Below are 18,248 nucleotides of genomic sequence, written 5' to 3'. Positions count from 1 at the left end.
GCCATCTTCCCTCATCCCTCCACAATTCACTTTTCAAGCCATAAATCTCTGTAATTATATTTAACTTTACTCTTCTCATTTTCTGTAGCAAATTCACTATTTTAATCTACCATGTCCCTGCCACTATTCTGGGAACTGGAGGATACATCAGTGAAAAGAAATCAACAACAGCAACACCATGTAGAGTATCTGTCCTTATAGTGTTTATTTCTAGTGGAAGGAGACAAGCTCACACATAGTAATACATAATTTAATATAGTGGAATATTATGTTTTGTTACTATGTTTCATTTTCTTATGTTACTATGATTTGTCTCAGATTATTATTGTCATGAATAATTCTTTAGAAGTAAGAGTAAAGATCTGGACTTAAAGCTTTAAGAGTATTAAAAAATGAGTAGAATCATCAGAAAACATTACAGTAGATTGAAAAGGACCACAAAAACCAAAAATATGATTTTTTATTCATAGAAAAAATATCTTGAGCATTGGGAAATTTAATTAAACAAACATTTATCAGAAGCCTACTACTTACCAACTTCTTCATTCCCCAAATATTTCTTGAGAGTATCTTAGGAACTGGGACAAAATACTCCCTGACCTTATGGAATTTTCATTCCAGTGGAGGAGACAGATAAATAAACATGCCCCCAACACACACACATTTCCTAACTGTTCTTTTTCCTAGCTCTCCAACTTGCCTCCCTGTGCCCTCACCCCACCTCAAAGAAGTTTTTTCTACCAGTGCCCCAGTTTGGGGCCTTTTCAACCATGAATCTTGTGTCATAACTGGTCCCAATTCCATCATCCACATTGCTGAAGTTATGTTTCTAAAACATAGAGTTAATGATTGCAGTCCTCTCTTTATAGATCTTGTGATTCTGTATCATCTGCTTTATGATTTCATTCGCATTCTGGCCCCTACCAAGTTTCCAATCCTATTTACTGCCTTAAAACCTGTGTAACATCTCTTTTTAGCTGCCACTGCAGCTTTCAGCTGAATAACTTCTCATACCTTATAGAGAAAATAGAAACAATCACACAGAAGTGCTTTCACCTTCTTATAGCCATCCCATCATCCTGTTTTCATAAGACAACATGTCTCATATTCCTAATCTTCTTTTAAAGCTTATCAATAGCCAATACTTCTGCCTGTGCTTCAGACCGCAGCTTCTCTTGAGTTTTTAAGACCTTTTTGTTTGAGGTAATTACATCACAAGTTTCTTCCTCTCTGGTGGATTATTTTCACCTGTATTTGATAAGCTCTTCTGTCATTCATATATAAAATCTGTTCCTTGATTTCATATTCCCCTAAAGATTTTACTACATTTTTCATAAAAATGGTTGTCTTAACCTGTTCTCCATTCTTCACTTACCATTTACTCATCCACCACTCCAGTCTGGCTTCCATCTCCTCCACTTCACGGAAGTCTCCCCCCTTCCTTTTCCTGCCTTTCTTCCTTTATTTGTTTTTCCAAGGACACCAATAACAACCACTTTGCTAAATCCAGTGAGCCCTTCTGTACTCATCTTGCTCTACCAGGCAGTGGCATTCAATACAATTCACCACTCATTCCTTCAAGCTTGACCCTCTGGGATTGTTTTTCCTTTTTATTCTCCTTGCGCTGATGGTCCTTTCCCTCTGCATGAAATCATCATTATCCACACGTTACAGCTAGGTGATTTCCTTTAGTCACAGTGATGCAAATGGTAAGAGCTTTGAAATTATATTTCTTTCAATTAATCTTTTTTAATGTTTATTTTTGAGAGAGAGACAGAGTGCAAGTGGGGGAGGGGCAGAGAGAGAGAGAATCCCTCTGTGCTGTCAGCACAGAGCCTGATGGTGGGGCTCGAACTCACAAGCCATGAGATTGTGACCTGAACCGAAGTTGGACACTTAACCAAGTGAGCCACTCAGGCACCCCTTATATTTCTTTCTATCAATACTCTGAGGTCCAGATTTATATATTCAGTTAATTGGGCATGTCTATTAGAAGGCTTAATGGGAATCTCAAACTTGAAAATTTCAAACCAAAACTCTTGATGACTCCCCACTACTAACCTCTTCCTCAAGCAGTCTTTCCATCCCAGTAATACCAACATCCACTCAGTTATGCAAGCCCCAAACCTAGACATGATCCATAATTTCTCCATTTTTTTCTTAACTCTCCTCCCAGAATCCATCAATATGTTCAAAGTATATTTTAACCCCCCCCACCTCCCCTTTGTTTCTTGGTTTTCCTCTTTTTTCCCCTGATGCTCATTTGTGTTGTTTCTTAAATTCCACATAAGTGAAATCATATGGTATTTTTCTTTTTCTGACTGACTTGTTTAACATAATATACTCTAGCTCCATCCACGTAGTTGCAAACGTCAAGATTTCATTCTTTTTGATGGTTCCATACTATTTGATTGTATATATATATATACACCACATCTTTTTTATCCATTCATCAGTCAATAGACATATGGGCTCTTTCCATAATTAGGCTATTATTGAGAGTGCTGCTATAAACATTGGGGTGCATGTATCCTTTCAAGTCAGTATTTTGTATCCTCTGGGTAAATACCTAGAGGTGTAATTGCTGGATCATAGTTCTATTTTTAACTTTTTGAGGAGGCTCCATAGTGTTTTCCAGAGTGGCTGTACCAGTTTGCAGTCGCTTGAACAGTGTAAGAGGGTTCCACATTCTCCACATCCTTGCCAAAACCTATTGTTTCCTGTGTGGTATGGGTCAAATAGATGATGGGATTAATAGGAATTTACATAAAAGCTTGGAAGAAAAAAAAAAGGACAAACTGATTATCCATTTGAAGGTATTTAGAGTACCATATTCTCTCTTAACCACATCTCCGTAGATGGTTGAGAATATATTCTCACCCCAACAAAAGTCTGAGATTTTAATCTCTGAATGTCTCAGAACTGCAGGATGCCTGGCACAAACCTAACCCTAACCCTAACCTTAACTAACCCTGTTTACTAACCAGGTTTAGTAATCTAATGAATCTAATGAATCTAATACTAACCCTGTTTCTATTCCATAACCCCTAAACTTTACCCCTAACTTTAACTCTAACCCTAAACATAACCTTTGGAGAGGTCTCTGAACTGTAGGATATAAGCCACATACCCTCACTCTAACCCTACGGTAGCTCTAAACCTAATCCTAATCCAAACCTTAACTTTAACCCACTAAGCCCTAGCCCTAAGCCCTAGCCCTAACCCTAACCATAACACTTAACCTAAAGTTACCCTTTTGGAGGGGCCTCTAAACTATAGGATAATAGGCACCTAGCCTCACACTGACCCTAACCCCAACTCCTACCCATAATCTGGAAATAATCTCAACTGTAAACTTAGATCTGAGGAAAAAAAAAAAGATTTGGTATATATAATGGAATATTACTCAGCCAGTAAAAAGACTGCAATCTTGCCGTTTGCAATGACATGGATGGAGCTAGAGAGTATTATTCTGAGCAAGCACCTAATCCTAACCCAAACCTTAACTGTTAACCATTAATGACTAACCCCTAATCCTAACCCTAACCCTAACCTTAACCCTAAACATACCCCTCTGGAGAGGTCTCTGAACTACAGCATAATAAGCACATAGCTTCACACTGGTCCCATCCCTAACCCTAACTCTTAATTTGGCCCTAAACTCAACCCTAAACCTAGATCTGAGGGAAAAAAAAGAAAAAAAAAGATTTGGTATATATACACTATATGTATACCAATACCAAGATTTGGTGTGTGTGTGTGTATACACACACACAATGGAATATTGCTCATTCATTAAAAGGAATGGAATCTTGCCATTTGAAACAACATGGATGGAACTAGAGAGTATTATTCTACATGAAATAAGTCAGAGAAAGACAAATACCATATAATTTCACTCATATGTGAAATTCAAGAAATAAAACAAATGATCAAATGAAAAAAAAAGTAAGAGGCAAAGAAAGAAACAGACTCTTTAAACTATAAAGAGTCTACTTTAACTTAAAAAACAAACAAACAAACTATAAAGAGCAACCTAATGGCTACCAGAGGTGAGGTGGGTGGGGGAGATGGGTGAAGTAAGTGATGGGGATTAAGGAGTGCACTTGTGATGAGCACTGGGTGATGTATGGGAGTGTTGAATCACTACATTGTACACTAGAATCTAATATTACGCTGTGTGTTAACTAACTGGAATTAAGTTAAAAACTTAATACAAAAATAAGACCAAACCAAACCACAAAGTATATTTTAAATGTGTCTACTTCTTCCCATTTTTGCTACCACTACTTTAGTGTAAGCCAGGACAATTGCGGTAGCTTCTTAACTACTATTTCTGCTGCTTCTCCTGGTTCATGCCTACATTGTAGCCAGAGTAAATTTTTATTAAAATATACATCAGATCATGTCACTCCCTTGCCTAAAGCCCTTCAGTGGTTACAATACAGTTGAGGATCTTTACTGCCAAAATTCTGAATGATGCAGCCTCCGGATATTTCTTTGAGATCATCTCTTTAAACCTTTTCTTTAGTTTATTCCATTCTGGCCACGTTATCCTCCTTTCTGTTCCTCAGATAAGTCAAGCTCCTGTCCACCTTAGAACCTTGATTTCACTCATATATGCAATTTAAGGAACAAAACAGATGAACATAGGGGGAGGGAAGGAAAAATAAGATAAAATCAGAGAGGGAGGCAAACCATAAGAGACTCTTAAATACAGAGAACAAACTGAGGGTTGCTAGAGGGAGGTGGGTGGAGGGATTGGTTAAATGGGTGGTGGTCACTAAGGAGGGCATTAAGGATGAGCATTGGATGTCATATGTAAGAGAAGAATCACTGATTCTACTCCTGAAGCCAAGACTACACTGTATGTTAACTAACTTGAATTTAAATTAAAAAAAAAAAAAAAGAATATTCTTTCTCTGGCTGTTTGCATGGTAGTTTATTTTTCTTTGAATCTTATCTCAACTATCACCGCCTCAGAGAAGCTTTCTTTACCTTTTTTTCAAAATAGCTTGTGGGGAAGTCTAGAACTAACTATTAAGGCATTTTGGTATATTACATTGCTTTTTTTTGGAATTCTTTTGCAGCATAGCACATTAATGTTTCATTCATTCATATGCTCATTCATTCACCTAATATTTATTGAGCACATGCTGTGTGCCGAGAATTGTTCTAAGTGTTTGAGATATGTCAAAAAATAAACAGATACAGTTCTTTAACTTCTAAAGTTTATATTCTAGTGAGTGAGATAAATAATAAACAATAAAAATAATAAAAAGTAAATTATACAGTATAAGGAAGACCATAGGTACTATAGGAAAGAAGACAGCAGGGTAAGGGGGATTGAGTGCCTTGGAGGTGAAGGGTGCTCTGAGAATTGTACTATAAAGAAACCAGCACTTCCTGACCTTCTTTGACCATAAAACAGCTATTAAGATCTGATGGAACCAATCTTTCAAAGAACACATCTTAGGAAAGTGTGGTCTGACTACTTATTCTCTGTCTTTCCCTCTGCCTGCAAGGCACACACATTTTATACAGTAGAAACCTGAGTCCCAGAGAAACTATCTAATTTTCCCTAAATCACAAATCCTTCCTAGAATTTTAAGATATGGTCTCTGCCTTACAGAGCTGATTATTAGGGTTATGATAATAGAAATAATAAGTTGCATATCTAGCACATTTGATAGTTGGAGCAGCTTGTTTATATGACAAAATTACTTCCAGTAATAGAAAATGGAACAAAAATAATGGTTAGAAAAAAAAGGGAGATCATGAAATTGTTCTTTTCATGGATTTTGTATATGTAATCATGCCAATGGAAAATAATAATAGATAAAATAAACATTACAGTATAAAAATGGAAACAATAATGGATTAATGTTTTTAAATTACATTAATGTATTTTTACAAAAGAGAACTAGGTGGTCTGTTATATATGCTGATTGTTATGTACTGAATATTTGTGTTACCTCTCATCTCCCAAATTCATATGTTGAAATCCTAACCATCAGTGTGGCTGAATTTAGAGTATGGGAGTCATTAAGGTGAAATGAAATCATAAGGGTAGAACCTTGGTCTGACAGAGAGCTCACTTTCTCTCCTTTTCTGTGCGCACATGGAGGAAGGCTTTGTGAGGACAGTTAGAAGGTAGCCATCGGCAAGCTGGGAAGAGAGTCCAAAAGCCAAATTAGCCAGACCCTTGATCTCAGACTTCCACTCTCTCAAACTGTGAGAAAATAAATTTCTGTTGCTTAAGCCATCCAGTCTGTGGTATTTTGCTGTGTAATACATCAATGTCTGTTACAGTAATGAATGTATAACTTTACAGTTTTTGTTATCAAAACTTAACTTTGGCAAATTTGATAATTGCTTTGTCAAACTTGATTTTCTGTATGTAGTCTTAATAGATTGTGTAACCAGATTTGTCCATCTGTCTTCACTCTTAATAACTGAAGAACACTTTTTATTCATTTTAATTTAGAATTTTTGTCCCACAAAGCAACAAATATAAAACTAGAAACAAATCATAAATATAAGCGTAAGTTTGGGAGATATTCATAAAAAAACCCCGTTGTACTGTAGGTTTCAGAAATTTTAAACACAGAAGAAAACTTCAAGTAGTCCCATGGAATGACAGAGCTGACATAAGTCTTGTGGTACTTCTTCATCCTTTCCATGCCTGGGCTATCACTGTTGACACCTATCTAATCGCTGTTTAACTCAGGAATATATAGCTCCACAGTGGTTGGAAACAGCACTCAAAGAGAGCTTGAATGATTAAAAAATGTCATGAATTTACTCTCAAAGTAAGAGTGTGTAGCTGTGTCCACATATATCAGGGGGTGACTGGATGACTGGGGAATCTTTGAATTAACTTTTATGTAGAATTTTTATTATTGTATTCTACATAAAAGTTAATTTGAAGAATCCTCAGTCATTTGTGCGATTATTAGAACTTAGACCAACAGAAGTTTTTTGAACAAAGGAGTATTTATCACTGACATTGTTTAGAATTACTGGCATGCTGTGATAATAAGCAGATTAATTTTAAATCCGTTTTATCACTGTTTTTTTTTTTTTTTTACCATCCAGTGTTTAATGAGAAATTCAATGCCAATATGATTTTATGTATTTAGGTTATTTTTTAAACATTCTTTCTGAAATTTTAAATTAATTCTTTATCGCAATGATCAGATATTTTATTATAAAATTTCTAGGATTGGATTTCTTACTATTCATCTTGAGTATAGCTCTTAAGCTATACTCAAGTACAGTCTTTTCAGGATGAAATTTTATCTTTTTTGCCAGCTCTGTAATTTTACTTCTGCATTTAATGTTATTTCCTTTTCCATTATGCCTGCTGATCATTCTAGAATTTATTTTAGAAATACCTTGCATCTTGTTGCTATATTCTCCATGTCTGTTACCATTTTTCTCATACCTTATAAAGGTATTAATTATAATCACTCTAAATGTTTTGTTATTTGTTTCATGGTTAATTTTACATGTGATATATTTTAAGTGTAGAGCATATTTATCACTGTGGGACTTTTCTTTACGAAGTTAGTGATTTTCAGATGGATGCTTCATATCTGAGAAAGCTCATTCACCACAATCTCTATTGCTACCTTGTTCCCATCATCCTCAAGGAGGTAAAGACATGCCATACATCATGAGGTCCTCTGGATGTGGGGAATATCTACTCTTCCTGGGAGTTAGTTACTGCAGGTCTAACACTACCCTAATCTCTGTTTTGGGCATTAATATTTTCTGCTTAATATTTGTGTTTTGTATGCCATCTGAGTTTGCCTGCTTTCTATAATGGTTAATTTTTCGTGTCAACTTGACTAGGCTATGGGGGTCCCAGATATTTGGCCAAACATTACTCTGGGTGTTTCTGTGAAGGTATTTTGCATGAGTTTAACACTGAAATGGTGGACTAAGTAGAGCTGATTTCCCTCCCAAATATAGGCTGGGCCCCATATTATCAGGTGAAGGCATGCTTAGAGCAAAGGGCTGACCTTTCCTCATGCCTTTCCTCTGCCTGACTATCTTCCAGCTGAGACATCAGTTTTTTCTTGCTTTTGGACTGAACTGAAGTATTGGCTCCTTCCGGGTCTCAGCCTTCTGGCTTTCAGACTGAAACTATATCACTGTCTTTCCTGGATTTCCAGCTTGCTGACTGCAGATCATGGGACTTCTCAGCCTCCATTATCTTATAGACCAATTCCAATTTATTCATATGTACACACACACACACACACACACACATACACACACATTTTACATCCTGTTTGTTGGTTCTGTTTCTTTAGAGAACCCTGACTAAATATACTATCTAATAAGAACTCCTCAGGGGCATCTGCGTGGCTCAGTCGGTTAAGCATCCGACTTTGGCTCAGGGCATGATCTCACTGCTCATGAGTTTGAGCCCTGCATCTGGCTCTGTGCTGACACCTCAGAGCCTGGAGCCTTCTTCAGATTTTGTGTCTCCCTCTATCTCTCTGCCGCTCCCCTGCTCATTCTCTCTCTCTCTCTCTCTCAAATGTAAAATAAAACATGAAAAAAAAAAAAAAAAACTCCTCAAAATGTCTGTTAGGGAGAGCATGAATCCTTTTGTCTAACAAGACTGTAAATTATCTCTTTATTTGCTTTCCCCTTGTATGCCCTATTCTTTCTCTTTTCCTTTCCTTTCATTTTAAAATTTTATTTATTTTTTATCGAATAATTTACATACAAATTTTATTTGTTTCAGATGTACAACATAGAGATTTGATATTTATGTACATTATGAAGTGGTCACCATCATAAGCCTAGTTACCATTTGTTGCCATACAAAGTTGTTACAATATTATTGACTATATTCCCTATGCTGTACATTATATACCCATGCCTTATTTACTTTATAACTGGAAGACTGTTCTGTTTAATTCCTTTCATCTATTTTGTCTATACCCCCATCCCCCCTCCCCTCCCCTCCCCTCTGGCAACCATCAGTTTGCTTTCCATATTTATGAGTCTTTCCATTTTTTTGTTGTTCATTTGTTATGTTTTTAAGATTCCATATATAAGTGAAGTCATAGAGTGTTTGTCTTCTTTCTCTGACTTATTTCCCTTAACATAATTCCCTTTAGCTCCATCCATGTTGTCTCAAAGGTCAAGATTTCATTCTTTTTTATAGCTGATTAATATTCTATTGTTTTCTCTAGATATGCCATATCTTCTTTATGAATTCATCTCTTGACGGACATTTGTGCTGCCTCCATGTCTTGGCTATTGCAAACAATGCTGCGATGAACATAGAGGTGCCTATGTCTTTTCAAGTTAGTATTTTTGTTTTCATCAGATAAATACCTAGAAATAGAATTGCTGGATTGTTTGATAGTTCTGTTTTTAATGTTTTGAATAACTTGCATACTGTTTGCCATAGTGGCTGTGCCAATTGACATTGCCACCAATAGTGCATGAGGGTTCCCATCCTCTCCAGCACTTGTTATTTCTTGTGTTTTTGTTATTGCCCATCTGACAGGTGTCAGATGATATGTCATTGTGGTTTTTATTTGCATTTCCCTGATGATTAATGATATTGAGCATCTTTTTATGTGTCTGTTGGCCAACCTGTATGTCTTCTTTGGAAAAATAGCTGGTAAGGTTGCTTTTAAATTCTTTGTGGAGACAAGACACTTCCTTATTCTACTGTCTTGCCCTTGTAAAGTCCCTGATAATAACATAGATAACATGTGTTGAGAACACTAGAGTTAATGCATATTTAATCATTGTGATGAATAGCTCAACTTAATAAATTGGGAATACCCAAAATGCCTTTTCCTACATATTTTCTGGTGGTTTCGGTCCAAGGTTTTCTTTCTGGTCTAGAGGATTGGAGGTGACTGCTCAAATCCTTTGAAACAAGTAGCTCAACAGATCGAGTTGGGATTGCACATGATGAAGGGAAGAATGCATAGGGGGAAAGGGAAATATTCTTGGTTTATTTCTCTACATATTTAATCATGAGGTCTTATAGTTGATTTCACTCTCTTCATAATGATTCCCCTCACTGCTGGTTGACAACATCACAATATGTAATACTGGTAAAAGTAATTATATTGTTTTCCTATATTCTATAGGTTACTATTATGGCAGTGCACTTATAGTATACTTTTTGTTTCTTTACATTAGTCATTTGGGAAAAATTGCCTGCTGTGAATAGAATAAAAAGAATTATTATACTTTGATACAGACAATAAAAGGAAATTGTTTTTAATTTTTTTCTTTCCAACCTTATTTTTATTATGAAAACAAAAGGTATTTAGACCTTTCCCTTTATTTTGTGTTATTTTATTTGTTAAATATGCAACCTTAGTAAATATTTGGTAATCTGGTTGTTCTCCATATCATTTTACTCAAAGGAACCCTATCTGCGAGTATTCAAGTACAGCAATACCGGCCCGTATTTTTCTAGCTTATTAACTTGTTTGCTCTACTCAGCCTTCTCTGTCCTACAGGGCCCCATCTGCAGTTTGAACAATATTGATGATTAATTCCACAAAGAGTGGTTTAAACTGCAAAGCAGAATCTGGAACTGAGCCAGATTGGGTGAATGCTCTGAGACATCTCTACAGCACAGAAATGTTTTCCAGAGAACATTTCTTTTATCTGCTGAAAGATGGTCTAGAAGCCCCGATTCTAAGTGGCTCTGGAGGGTCATAGTAATAAGTTAGATTGTAAAATTGCAATAAAAATGAACCAGTTTAGGCCCTCATGGTGACTGCATGTTAGATAGCAGGAAAGAGGTATTTCTCACAAAAGGGAGACCATTCTGCTTTCTGAATAATTTGTTAAATTTTTCATTTGGAATTACATTTTTTCTCTTAATTTTTGTTGTTACCATATCACTATGCCTGGCAATATAGTATTTGCAATGGCATCTTAGCAATGTAGAACAGCACCACATTTGAAATTATTATTCACAACATTTATGAATCATGTGACATGGGAAATAGCTTGTTTTTGAAAATTTCAGTTTCTTCATTTGTAAAATTCTCCTTCCCAAGATGGAAGACTAAACAAGGCAATGTGTGTGAAAGGATCTGGCACAAAGCATCAGAACTCTGTGGAATTGGAAAGGCCATGTTTGGATATAAGAATTCCCTAAATCTTTAGAACATCTATATTTACAGCTGCCTGATGTATTATTCCTGAGTTGTTTGGTGTTTAAAAGTCACAAGTAAAAACTCACATATGTTTGTTAAAAGGATTAGCATGTAGATTTTAAATTTAAAACACAATTTTAATTAACTAAAATAAGGTAATTATATTTCAGGTGTTCCTGAAATATAGGACAAAGTTATTTATTTAGTATTAAATTTATTGAAGACATTTACAGATAATTTGTCTCAGTGACTGGTTTTATTGCTAATGAATTATTTGTAAAAAAAATGGGAGGAAAAGAGGCTAGATTTTATTATATAGAATAATTAAAAACAAGATATAATATCAGCATGACTGACTATGTTTTCAATTCTCCCTAAAATAACTCTCTCTTATATGAAAGCACCTTTATTTTACTCTTGGCTTTATTTATGGTGTATTGTCATAGATTATTAGTTGTGAAAATAAAGTAGGTATTACTAAAAAAACCCCCATGAACATTAATATAATTTTCATATTGCTTTAGTTTAAAATATTTGTAAAATTATAGGGGCACCTGGTTGGTTCAGTCGGTTAAGTGTCCAACTCTTTTGGCTCAGGTCATAATCTCATGGTCTGTGGGTTCAAGCCCCGCACTGGGCTCTGCACTGATAAAATAAAATATTTGTAAAATTGTAATAGTTACTAGTTATTTATCAGTTTTATTTAAATAAAATATTTTTAATTCAATGGGATTAAGAAGTGATTTTATTAGTTTCATGTTAGGAATTAAGAAAAAGTTTGCCAATATTCTTGAACTTCTATTATTTAGTAATGCAATTTAGTTATTGTACTTTTTAGACATTTCCAAATTCCAGTCCCACTGTCACTGTCATTGATTGTCTTCTCATTGGTCCTTGACCTTGATTACTTAAATTGTAACTATTATTTTCTAGTCATGCAATCTTTTATGCTCCATAGTACAACGAGTCATTTCAAAAAGTGAGATCATAACCATTTTATGGTTACTAATACCTAGAAGAAAAAGTTTAAATTATCTATCCCTGTGTTAAAAAGTAATAGACTTTAGTAATGACCTCAACTTTCACTGCTGATGTGCCCCCAGGACCTGTGCCCAATGCACTTAAGATGCTCACTGCATTTTTGATGAGTAAACCAATGAACGTCCCATTTCAGGCTTCTTGCACCTCCCTACCTTTGCCCCATTCCCACACTCAAATCTTGCTTTGCTCTGCACTTGCTACGCTCTTTCCTTGCCTTGTGTCAACTACCCTTGAGCCTGCAGAAAAGACTTAAATAAAATGGAATAAAGAGATTTTATTTGTGAGACTCATAGGAATGTGTCCAGGCCATCAACAAGTGCAGAAGATGGTTGGCATAGTTACATACTACAAAACAAGGGACTCATATAGCCACTGAAGAAAGTATCAGAATGTTTATCACTGGAGCTTTATTTTAATCCTGTCCTTGTTGATTAATTTTATGGTTCTGGAAGAGCAAACTCAGTAAATGTAATAATACTGCATTGTAATGATGAAATCAAATTATTTCTCTCACAGGAGAAACCCCACATTTTTGAAGAAATTTTGGGGGGAGAAGTGGAATGGGAGACTATAGGATAATTTTGAGAGAGTAGAGAGTTTTCAGTAGGAGCTGTAAGAACTGAGTGATGATAACCCTTTACCTTCTAGAATGAGCTAATCACACATAAGAACTTGGAGAGAGCAGGATATCAGGGGAAAGAAAGCATGGCTGGATCCTGAAATGTAGGAAGGAATCTTTAAGAGTGGAAATGAAAAGGGCATACAATAGCAAAGGGGAAGAAGGAATGATTAAGAGCATCTGGAACAAGAATACCTACTCAGGGCAGGCAACTCTGTGTATGGCATTTTGAGAGCATTGTTTTATTTTCAGGTATAGTATATAGTCATAGGGTCAAAGTAATTAAAGCAATAAAAGCAAAGGAGAGGTGAAAATGTAGTAATCCCCCCTGATCCACAGTCTTGCTTTTATGATTTCAGCTGCTTGTGGTCAACCACAGTCTGGAAGCAGATGATCTCTTGATGTGTCATAGCCTAACACTACATCACAAAGCCTACGTCATTCACCTCACTTCATCTCATCACTTCAGTGTGTTATCTCACATCATCACAAGAAGGGTGAGTCTAGTACAATAAGATATATTGAAGGAGGGAAACCACATTCACGTAACCTCTGTTACAGAATATTTATTACAATATATTATTATAATTGTTCCACTGTATTGTTATTGTTACTTTCTTACTGTGCCTAATTTATAAATTAAGTTTTATCATAAGTATTTACATATAGGAAAAACATAGTATATTCAAGATTTGGTATTCTCCATGATTTCTTTCAGGCATCTACTGGGGGTCTTGAAACACATCCTGTGGATAAGGGGAGAGGGTACTGTAATGATTACAATGGGTATTTTGGAATAATATTTTTATGTTTAATGGATGAGTTTCTCTTGGAAGATATTTTGTGAAATTTTAGTTTTCTTTTTAGTCAGCAAAAGACAAGACCACAAAATAAGTTATAATTGGAAGAAGAGAAAATAAGACAGAATACACCCATATGTCTATAGTCAAAAAAAATTAAAATTAAGAAAATAAAAAAATAAAAAACAAAATCCCAAACCAATAAGCAAAAACAAATCTCACGTAGGAAGGAGCAATAAAAATGAAAAAAGAGGGGTGCCTGGGTGGCTCAGTTGGTTAAACATCTGACTCTTGGTTTTGGCTTAGGTCGTCATCTCATGGTTTGTGAATTTGACCCCCCATAAGGGTTCTGTGCTGACATTGTGGAGCCTGCTTGGCGCTCGCTCTCTCTCTCTCTCTCTTTCTCTCTCTCTGCCCTTCTCCTGTTGTGAGCACATTATCTCTGTCTCTCTCTCAAAATAAGTAAATAAACTTTAAAAAATGAAACAAAAGAAAAGTAACAAATTTTATGAAAGGAATTTAAAAAGGATGAAGGTGGGACAAAATGGAGGAAGATATACTACTGGTTATGACCGGTTATGGAATTGCAGTGACACACCAATATTTTCATACAGAAGAAGAGGACATTCAAAAATGTGACACATTGAAAGCTTGGATTTCCACTTTATTGATGAATGTCAGTAAAAGGTAAAAACCAGGTGCATACATCACTTAATAGAAAAACCAAGGTCTACTTATATAAATAATTTAGAGAAAGCTTAGCCAAAACATGTGGCAGAGGGATGGATCATCAACATTGTCCTGGGCACAGGGAGGTACAGGATCCCTGGTGCCAAATCTTGCCAACAGATGCATCATTGTACATGGTAAGGTCTGATGGGAATCTTGTCTGGAAGCATAATTGTCTAAGTCTACATGATAGAGCAGTCCTGCATGTAACCTAGTCTGATACTTGCCAGATAACACCTCATGTTGCAGCTTAATGATCTCAGAGTGTACACCACATAGTATAATTACAAGGTAGAATATATTCAGGAATCAAGAATATCCTCATCCATGATAAACATTCAGTGCTTGTGGATCCTGGTTCCAAGTACATTTCTGCTCTCCATGCTGCAGTCTCAGATCCATTCTCCATAAGTACCTGGGACACCAGTGAAAAGATCTCTTATCAGAATGCCTTAGTGGAAGATGGTTTTACAAGGGAACTTAAAGAAATGGGAAGAATTTTGGGTTTAGGAGTAACAGTTCTAGAAGGCAAATACATAGCACTTACTATGTGCCTGGTACTGTTTGGTGTGCTTTGTATAGGCTGATTTGCTTAATGATGCTACAACCTTGTTCCATTGCTATCCCCAATTTCCAAATGGAGAACTGGAATACAGAGAGGTTGGCTGAATTAAGCCAAGGTCTCTCAGCTAGTGAGTGATGGAGCCATGACTTTAACTTAGGAAGACTGACACCAGAGATGGCCCCTAACCATTTTTGCTGACCTACTTCTCTATGGCAACTAACCACTCAGTGTTTTATTCTTACCTACTTACTTGTGTCCTTTATTCTTTTTTACATTTGAAGAGACCAAGAGATGGAGGGGTTAAATCCAAAGTCACATAATAAATTAGGGAATTGGGATTTTTTGAACCTGGGATTGTCACATTCTGTTGACAATGGTGTATCTTGTTCTGATCTTGAGGAGTACATCTGTTTCTGGAATTTTCTGCAAGTTGGCTCATTCTAGGGTGTTCCAAGAAAAGGGCAAAATGAGCTTTCTTGTGTGAGACCCAGTTAATGGCCCAGACCCACATTTTCCTAAACTTGAATCCTTTTGAAGAGAAAGTTTCATTCTCAGAGAAATAATGAATTATTACATATATGTGATATATCAATTCATATTCATAAAATTAAACATAAAAGATAATATATGAAAGAGTGCTTGTTTTAAAAGTGCCAGTAACTTACATATAAAGAGTATATAAGCTAAAATGTTTCCTATTTCTTCACTCCATATTGTTATATGACCTTAAAATTAATAAATCTTTTGAGATAAATACATCTGAAATCTACTTCGTTGTTTAGTATGTCTGAATATTATTCCATTACATGTATATTACATTTAATTACAAAACATATGTACATAAGGTAAGGGAAACAAAAATAATATAAAAACAGGGAGGGGGACAAAACAGAAGAGACTCATAAATATGGAGAATAAACTGAGGGTTATGGGAGGGGTTGTGGGAGGGGGGTTGGGCTAAATGGGTAAGGGGCACTAAGGAATCTACTCCTGAAATCATTGTTGTGCTATATGCTAACTAACTTGGATATAAATTAAAAAAATGAAAAATATTTAATTACTGTTCTTTTATTTTTCTTAAATTAAAAAAAATTTTTTTTTTCAACGTTTATTTATTTTTGGGATAGAGAGAGACAGAGCATGAACGGGGGAGGGGCAGAGAGAGAGGGAGACACAGAATGGGAAACAGGCTCCAGGCTCTGAGCCATCAGCCCAGAGCCTGACGCGGGGCTCGAACTCCCGGACCGCGAGATCGTGACCTGGCTGAAGTCGGACGCTTAACCGACTGCGCCACCCAGGCGCCCCTAAATTTTAAAATTTTTAAATGTTAGTGAATTTGATAGCTGCTGACTTATTAATGTTTATCTTTTAAAAAATGTTTAATGTTTATTTATTTATTTTTGAGAGAGAGAGAATGTGAGTAGGGGAGGGACAGAGAGAGAGGGAGAGAGAGAACCCCAAGCAGGCTCCTTGCTTTCAGCACAGAGATCCACATGGGGCTCAAACCCATGAACTGCGAGATCATGACCTGAGCCGAAATCAAGAGTCAAATGTTCAACCGCCAGAGCCACCCAGGCACCCCTCAACGTTTATCTTTTATATGAATTCTCTTAGTAGTTCGAATAATGTGTTAGTTGGTTCTTTTTGGATTTTGTAGTTAGAAATTTCTATCAACTGATGGTAATATTTTTTTTCCCTTTTCAAGTCATACACCTCTGACTTGTATAGTACTGAGGAAAGGTAGAGAGCAGGGCTCTGGAAATAGTCTTTTTGGGTGCAAATCTCAGCTCTGACTTTTAGTAGTTTTGTGACCTGGAGCAAATTACTCAGCTTCTACATGCCTCATATTCTTCGACTATAAAATGGATTTAGAAATAGAGCCTATAGCATCAAATTGTTGTGAAATGCTGAGATTAGGTCCTTGTCTTAGGTCCTTGCCCAGGTAGGTATTCAGACTTTAATTATTTCTTGATGTTTAATAGCATTGGGTGAGTTTTTTTAGTTTAACTGGTAAAGTATGAAATTGAGTATCAGGAAGTAAACAATATAGGAGTATTTAGGAGAATGGGCACTGTTATCAGGCAAATCCATGTTTAATTCACAGCTCTAAATACCTTGATTGATCTGACTTTGGGTACTTTCTATGGCTTTTCTGGGCATCAGTTTTCTCATCTGTAAAATGGGAGTAAAAATACTATGCATCACTTAGTTTTTTGTGAGAATTAAATGCCTAATGCAAACAAAATACCACATTGTTCAGCATTTAATAAGCACTCCAAAAAAAAAAAAAAAAAAGATCATTATTTGTCTCTAGCTAGCTGATTGATGTTGGAAATGTCCCTAAATTATTCAGGTCCAGGTCTTTGTCTGTAAATAGAGGCAAAGTAATACAATTTTCCCTAACTTCTTTCCAGGTTTAAAATAGAAATCCAGCCTATGATAGACCATGTATATGTCATAGGACAATTTTTACACTGTAATTTATAGGAAAGCAATTGTCCACATAACTAAATGCTCCTTGGTATTGGCCCCTAGATCCCTAGTTTTGACCTGTGAGGACAGGCAGAACATTTTTTCTCAGACTCTGTTTAGATAATCTGACACAATATCATTATGGGAAATTTAGGATGGAATTTGATATAATCTTCTCTTTGGCTGAAGGGAAGCTAGATGCATCAATTACATTTGCTGTAAATGGGAAAGATAGCTGCAGAGTTATTTAATTTGTTGGCCTGGTAACCATCCAATGCAGCACAAAACAAAGCACTGAGCTCATAGTAGGTGTCTCATCAATCACTTACCCTGAATGATCAATTTGATCTTTCTTTAGGAATTTTTATATTTTCTGGGGAACCTGGGTGGCTCAATCAGTTAAGCGCCCAGCTCTTCGTTTCAGCTCAGGTTTGAGATCCAGCCCCATATTGGGCTGTATACTGACAGCATGGGAGCATGCTTGGAATTCTCTTTCTCTCTGCCTCCCTCTCTTTGCCCCTCCCCTGCTCACACACTCTCTCCCTCCCTATCTCAAAATAAATAAATTGGGTAAAAAAAAAATAATTTTTATATTTTCCAAATAATTCAAGATCACAAGTTCTTTTAGGGAAAGTGCCTTTTATTACTAATTTATTTTTTACCCAAAGTATCTAGTGTGTTGTTTTGAACACATTAGATCATTAATATATCCTTATTAAATTATTGAATGAATATGTATTTGAGGACTAACTTACTGCTTTTCATGATTTTTTTTCCACACTGATTTTTTACCAACGAGGTGATTCCACCCAAAGTCAGGCTATGGAAAGGCTTTGGTATAGCTAAAGAGATGTGAATTGGGA

General features: G+C 35.9%; 1 long non-coding RNA gene across 1 annotated transcript in view; it reads left to right on the top strand.

The window, feature by feature from the left end:
- LOC121028941 (uncharacterized) overlaps positions 1–13,316 on the top strand; it is a 163,188-nt gene extending 149,872 nt beyond the window's left edge. The window contains exon 2 of the long non-coding RNA XR_005789518.1: positions 13,179–13,316. This is a non-coding gene — a long non-coding RNA (uncharacterized LOC121028941). The remainder of the gene's footprint in view (positions 1–13,178) is intronic.
- The last annotated feature ends 4,932 nt before the right edge of the window (positions 13,317–18,248 follow it).

The sequence above is a fragment of the Herpailurus yagouaroundi genome, unplaced genomic scaffold, assembly GCF_014898765.1.
Source record: "Herpailurus yagouaroundi ecotype Mexico unplaced genomic scaffold, PumYag 28, whole genome shotgun sequence".
In the NCBI taxonomy this organism is placed as follows: domain Eukaryota; kingdom Metazoa; phylum Chordata; class Mammalia; order Carnivora; family Felidae; genus Herpailurus; species Herpailurus yagouaroundi.
This window is presented reverse-complemented; position numbering and strand designations above follow the sequence as displayed.